This window comes from Trachemys scripta, chromosome 1 (genome assembly GCF_013100865.1).
Source record: "Trachemys scripta elegans isolate TJP31775 chromosome 1, CAS_Tse_1.0, whole genome shotgun sequence".
Lineage (NCBI taxonomy): Eukaryota > Metazoa > Chordata > Testudines > Emydidae > Trachemys > Trachemys scripta.
The window spans coordinates 130,423,826-130,430,732 of record NC_048298.1 but is presented as its reverse complement, the minus strand read 5'-3'; positions in this window follow the sequence as shown (position 1 = coordinate 130,430,732).

Below are 6,907 nucleotides of genomic sequence, written 5' to 3'. Positions count from 1 at the left end.
GCACACCAGCCATTGCTTTACAACCCAGCCTGGGGCAGAACCTGCCACCCCTTGGGGGTTAAATGATCTCTTCTCATCTAACTCTCATTCTCTCTCTTTCTTCATCCTTCCTGACCTCTGTGCTGCTTTTCATGCTGTCAACCACGACATCCTTCCCAATCACCTCAGACTCTTTGCTGGAGTCTCAGAGAACTGGCCTTCTTGGTTTTGGTCCCATCTAGCAGAACCCTCTTTTTTTGCAGCATGCAGCAGAGAGAAATGCTGATTCAGTGGATAGGGAGCTAGCCCTGAGACCCCTGGGTTCATTTCCCTACTTTCCCCCTGGACTTCCTGTATGATCTCAGACCAGTGCCTTAGGGACAGAGTTTGAAAGGATTTTAGCCACCCAAAGATGCACCTAGGTGCTTTTGAAAATCCCACTAGGTGCCTAAATACCTTTGAAAATCTGTTCTTTAGTCTCTCTGTGCCTCAGTGTCCCATCTATACAATGGGGATAACAGCACTACTCTACCTCACCAAGGGGCTGTGAGGAGAAATAAGTTAGACATTGCAAGGTGCTCAGATACTACGGTGATGGGGCCACATAAGTACCACAGGTAGTGTGGGAACTTCTCTATACCACTGCTATCCCTTGTCCTGGTTTTGGCCCCTTCTTTTCACCTACCCCCCTCACATCTCCCTCTTTTCTGAATGTAACCTTGGCTGTATTTTTTCTATGCTGATAACACTTCTCATCCCCTCAGGTATCTCCAACACCTGCATGCAGCGGGATTCCTGTTTTACAGATCTTTCAGGCTCATCTAACATACAGATCCTTAATTTAAAATTAAATTAATTGCCAGCCCTTTCTTATCTTAATCACCCTGCTTCTGTTTATAAACAAAATACTGACTCCCTTCCCTGGGACGCAAACCAGGAGCAGCTCCGCTCCTCTGTAGAACTCATGTTCTGCACTCGGGCTGTACTGCAGTTAAGAGTTCCACCTGGGAATAGGACATGTGCCACCAGCAGAGCTCCAGTATGAAACTCAGGGCAGGTAGCAGCAGATGCCCCCCCTCCCTAAATGGGGCCCCAAATCAGCTTAATGGACAGCAGGGAAGCTGTAGATATGATATATCTTGGTTTTAGTAAGGCTTTTGATACCATTCCCCATGACAGTCTCATAAACAAACTAGGGAAATGTGGTCTAGCTAAAATGACCATAAGAGAAGTGCAAAACTGGTTTAAAAAAAGACATACTCTGAGAATAGTTATCAATGGTTAGCTGTCACATTGGGAGGACATATCAAGTGGGGGTTCCACAGAGGTCTGTCCTGGCTCTGACACTAGCCAATATTTTCATAAATGACTTGGATGATGGAGTAGAGAATACACTTATAAAATTTGCAGATGGAACCAAGCTGGGAGGGGTTGCAAGCACTTTGGAGGATAGGATTAGAATTCAAAATGACCGTAATGAATTGGAGAATTGGTCTGAAATCAACAAGATGAAATTCATTAGAGATAAGTGCAAAGTACTACACTTTGGAAGGAAAAAAAATCAAATGCACAACTACAAAATGGTGAATAACTGGGGAGGCAGTAATACTGCAGAAAAGGATCAGAGGTTATAATGGATCACAAATTGAACATGAGTCAACAATGTGATGCTGTTTGAAAAAGGTAAATGTAATCATGGGGTGTATTAGTAGAAGAGGTGTTGTATGAAAGGGTATATCTATGCAGCAAAAAAACAAAAACCCATTGCAGCAAGTCTCAGAGCAGAGGTCAGCTGACTCAGGCTTGTGATAAAAATAGCAATATAGACATTCCTGCTCGGGTTGGAGCCTAAACTCTAAGATCTTCCCCACTCGCCAGGTTTCAGAGCCTGGGCAGGAATGTCCACACTGCTATTTTTAGACCCTTACCTTGAGGCCGAGTCAATTGACCCTGTCATAACTATAAAGGGAAGGGTAATAGCTCTCCTGTGTACAGTACTATAAAATCCCTCCTGGCCAGAGACTCCAAAATCCTTTTCCCTGTAAAGGGTTAAGAAGCTCAGGTAACCTGGCTGGCATCTGACCCAAAGGACCAATAACGGGACAAGATACTTTCAAATCTTGGTGGGGGGAAGGCTTTTGTTTGTGCTCTTTGTTTGGGAAGTTCGTTCGCTCTTGGGACTGAGAGGGACCAGACATCAATCCAGGTTCTCCAAATCTTTCTGAACAAGTCTCTCATATTTCAAACTTGTAAGTAAACAGTCAGGCAAGGCGTGTTAGTTTATCTTTGTTTTCTCAACTTGTAAATGTACCTTTTACTAGAGTGTTTACCTCTGTTTGCTGTACTTTGAACCTAAGGCTAGAGGGGGGTCCTCTGAGCTCTTTAAGTTTGATTACCCTGTAAAGTTATTTTTCCATCCTGCTTTTACAGAGAGGATTTTTACCTTTTTCTTTAATTAAAAGCCTTCTTTTTCAGAACCTGATTGATTTTTCCTTGTTTTAAGATCCAAGGGGTTTGGATCTGTATTCACCAGGGAATTGGTGAAGAGTTTCTCAAGGCTTCCCAGGGAAGGGAATAAGCTTTGGGAATGGTGGCAGTGGACCAGATCTAAGCTGGTAGTTAAGCTTAGAAGTTTTCATGCAGGCCCCCACATTTGTACCCTAAAGTTCAGAGTGAGGAAGCAGCCTTGACAGACCCAGACTCATACTTTCTGCCACAGGGTTCTTTTTTGCTGTGTAGACGTACCCCCAAGTCATGGGAGGTAATTGTTGTGTCTACTCAACATAGTGAAGTCTCAACTGGAGTAGGATGTCCAGTTCTGGGCACCACACTTTAGGAAAGATGTGAACAATTTGGAGAGAGTCCAGAGGAGAGCAACAAAAGTAAGGTTTAGAAAAGATGACTTAAGAGGAAAGGTTGAAAGAACTGTGTATGTTTAATCTTGAAAAGTGATGGATGAAGGAGGATAAGTGTGGGGGATGACATATTTCTTCAAATATGTAAGCGGTTGTTATAAAGAGATGGTGATCAATTGTTCTCCATGTCCACAGAGAGTAGAATGAGAAGAATTTGGCTTCATTTGCCGCAAGAGAGATTTAGGTTGGATGTTAAGAAAATCTTTTTAACTATAAGGGTAGTTAAGCTCTGGAACAAGTTACCTAGCGAGGTTGTAGAATCCCCAGTACTGGAGATTTCTAAGAACAGGTTAGATAAAACACTTGTCAGGGATGGTCTAGATATACTGAATCTTGCCTCAGTGAGGGTGATGACCTCTTGAGGTCACTTCTAGCCCTAGATTTCTATGAATAAAGGTCCTGACTGACCTCTCACTCCAGTGACTTCAGGGGAGTTATTTCTAATTTGTTCTCATGTAAATGAGATCAGAATTAGGTACAAAGTCTTTCAACACATTAGCATACATTGTGCATAGACCTTGAACCCATAGGACACAGTATTTGGCATTCATACGCCAGTGTTATGCGTGACCTTATAAAACACTAGATAAACTGATAGTAAACATGGCCTTGAATTTACATAACATTACAAAGGACTTTGCATACATAACCCTTGATCCTGTCCACTGAAATAAATGTGACTAATTGTGTGTCTAGAGCTTGCAGGATCCAGGCCACAAAATGATATACAACCTTAAAAGAAGGATTACTTCACCCACCCCTGAAGAGTACCAATATCTACTTTTGGCATGAAATGCAGGAACTATTTAACAGCACACAGCAACATTATACAGCTGTGCAGTAAGGCAAGTGAATAGCTTTTTCCAACTGAACTTGCAGTTGGGAATTTATAAAATAGGCAGAAAATAAGCTCAGTTTGGAATTTGGCCAGTTACCACATTTCTCACCCTATCCTTATAAGTCTCTCCTGAAGGTCATATCTTCCGCACTACAGGGACCCCCTCAAACAGCTTGCTAGTGCACTGAGTCTATACTGACCGAGGGGAGTGTCAAGGTGGGCAGAGCCATCCCTAGAGTATGGCAAACTGGGGCTCCGCGCTTTGGGGGCCCCCACAGGAGGCGGGCAGGGAGGTGAGGCGGGAGGGTGGCGAATGGGGAGGCAAGTGGCAGGCGGGTGGGGGGAGGTGAGGAGGAGCCCCCCACCATAACCTTCCCCTCCCCCCAGCACCTCCTGCCCCCTGGCGGGCCCTGCCGATCAGCGCCTCCCCTCCCTCTCAGTGTCTACCACAGATCGGATGTTTCGCCCACGGTGTCAGGAGACACTTGGGGGAAGGGAAGGGAGGGGAGAGGAGCGAGGGTGCAGCGCGCTCAGGGGAGGGGGTGGAATTGGGCGGGGCGGGAGCAGAGCGGGGTGGGAAGAAGCAGGGCGGGGTGGGGCCTTGGGGGAAGGGATGAAGTGGGAGTGGGGCCTGGGCAGAGCCAGGGGGTTCCCCCCCCAGCAGATTAGAAACCCCCCTATGGATGGCCTTGAAGGTGGGTGAAGTAATATCTTTTATTGGACCAATTTCTGTTGGTGAGAGACACAAGCTTTCGAGCTTACAGAGTGCTCTTCCTCGGGGGGGGAGGGAGGGGGGCTGGAGGGGGAGAGGTGACACTTAAGGAGACCCTCATTCAGCAAAGCACATGGGACTGTTCACATGCTTGAAATTAAGCATTTGCTTATGTGCTTTGCTGAATAGGGAGCTGAATGACCAGCAAAACTTGTTGTCTCATGTAGATATTGAAGGTCTCACAACCAAATAGTGTTCCAGCCCAACGCATCAGTTTTCAAATTTCCACCATTTCTGGTGTACCCTTGGGGGGAAAATATAATGTTCTTAAAATAGGAAAAAAGTTTGTCCTCCCTACAACTCCTAACTCAAAAAAACAGCCAAAGGGATTTTGCTCCAATCTATCAAGCCAACACCAGGCCAGATCCTCATCTGGCACTAAGCTGATTACACCAGCTGAGCAGCTGGCCCTCATTTCTCATGGGCCAAACAGCAACCAGACAGTAATAGTTTTTGTATAAATAGTTTTGATATGAACTGGTGACCTAGAGAAGAAAGGCTCTGTATCTGGTTAGCAACTTCCCTGGCTATACGATTAGTGCAAAGCTATCTGTGATCTCATGTATGCTGGTGTAAATCAGCAATAATCAGTCAAATGTCTTACCAAAGTCTTAGGATATGTTAACAATTACCTTTATCAACCAAACTTGCAACCCATGGCCTGATTCTGATCTCACTTACGGTAGTGCAGATAAGCCCACTGAGGTCAAAGTTTCCCTAGGGCAAAACCAGGGTAAGAAATAACACAGCCAGTGCAGTGATAGAATTTTTCCTTTTTGAGATGTATGGGGATAGGTCCCAGAAAAATAAATCATATTCTCCAGAAAAAGAATATATGATACTGGCACCTGAACATAAGCAGATGATGAAAATGCCAGGCAGGTACTTTTCCAAACCTGATGGATATAAAAAAAAATCACTCACGTGCAAAGTGAGCGTATCACTTTAAAAAGAAAAGCAGAGTAAGGTTCTCTCTCTAGGGGCATTTCCCATTTACCTTGCAGCACATTTGCAAGGTGTGGATTTTCAAAGCCTGCTCAGCAAATTGACCAGATATGGAGATGTGCAGAACATGGGTAATCTGAGAAGGGCTCAGCCAGTTAATTCTCTTGGTTTAGCCACCATGCTGCTGCACTGTCCTCACTGCGTCAGTTTTCTTGGCCTGCATGCAGGATTGACATGATGCATAAAGGTGATGGGGGACGCATGAGGCTCTTTCCTCCTGTCATAGTGACTGGACATGAAAGGAACGCCCGATAATATGTGGATGGTATCAGTCTTGTACTGCACTGGTATTGAGAGTGCTTCTCCCTTGAGCGATTGTGTGAATTAGAGGAAGAGAGAGTTCCCATCTCATGCAATGGCACAGTCACTTAAAGCAGAAACTGATTTTGCAAAATGAGTCCTAACCAGAGAGCGAAAAACCACAGAAGGAAGAAATTTGCATTGGTCCATTAACTCTGATATCCTGCCTTGTACAGCAGGTGGCACCTAATGTTTCAGAGAAAAGTAACTTCCCCCTTACTTAATCCCCACCATAAATGGGGAAACTTGGCAAACGATCCAGTGGGGTAAACAGATACTTTCCTGATCCCCGAAACCATTCGAGCCTAAAGCTGATGTGTTGGATTGAGATGCTTATTATGACAGTAGGAGTACCTAGAGAAAGAACTACATGCTTCTGTGGAATACACCTCTACCCCTGTCCCTACCTATAACTCTGTCCTCGAGAGCCAAAAAATCTTACTGCGTTATAGGTGAAACCGCGTTATATTGAACTTGCTTTGATCCGCCGGAGTGTGCAGCCCCGCCCCCCCGGAGCGCTGCTTTACTGTGTTATATCGGAATTGATGTTATAGTGGGTCGCTTTATGTCGGGGTAGAGGTATATAGCTTTAATGAGAGAGGTTATTAGACAGTCAAGGAAATAGTTCCTCACACTTCAATACATTCTGGCTGCTGTTTCTGGAATATGAGAAAAGAATCTCTCTGGTATAGCCTCCACCAACAAGATTAAATCTTTTTGTATAATCTTTGGAGAAGGATGGTCCACTGGTTAATGCACTAACTTGTGCCTCAGGAGATCCAGGTTCAATTCTCTACTCTACCATAGACTTCCTGTGAGACCTTATGCAGATGATTTGATTTCTCACAGCCTTATCCGTAAAATGGAAATTACATTATTGCCTACCTGACAGGGGTGTTGTGAGGATACACACTAAAAACAGTGGTGCTCAGAAACTACAGTAACAGGGAGCAGGATAAGTACCTTACATTGTCAAATAGGGATTTGCTTTTCAGGAAAATTCCCTGGTGTTTTTTTTTTAATCCATTCCAATAATATCAATTGAGGAGAACTGAATGAGGAGAACTTTAATAACATGCCTTGGAAAGAAATGCAGAC